The sequence below is a fragment of the Labrus bergylta genome, chromosome 9 (assembly GCF_963930695.1).
Source record: "Labrus bergylta chromosome 9, fLabBer1.1, whole genome shotgun sequence".
Classification (NCBI taxonomy): domain Eukaryota; kingdom Metazoa; phylum Chordata; class Actinopteri; order Labriformes; family Labridae; genus Labrus; species Labrus bergylta.
The window spans coordinates 31,451,388-31,451,646 of record NC_089203.1 but is presented as its reverse complement, the minus strand read 5'-3'; positions in this window follow the sequence as shown (position 1 = coordinate 31,451,646).

The window sequence follows — 259 nt, the reverse complement described above, 5'->3', positions numbered from 1 at the left end:
TGTAATTGGCTTCCAAATTGGGAGAAAGGAGGATAAAATCTGATCTGATCGAATAGATGAAAACAGAAATGTGTGAACATCGGCACGCTCCCCTGATGGTGACATCGTGTCAGTCCGTCTTTGTTTGAATAATAACAAATGTTCCCTGGAGACGCTTCACAGACGGCCGGTGACTGAGTTAGATGAAGAGAGCAGTCGAGGCTTTTTTTTGTGTTCATGCTTTTGTCTTTTCCATCTCGATGTGAGAGCTCGCAGGGCG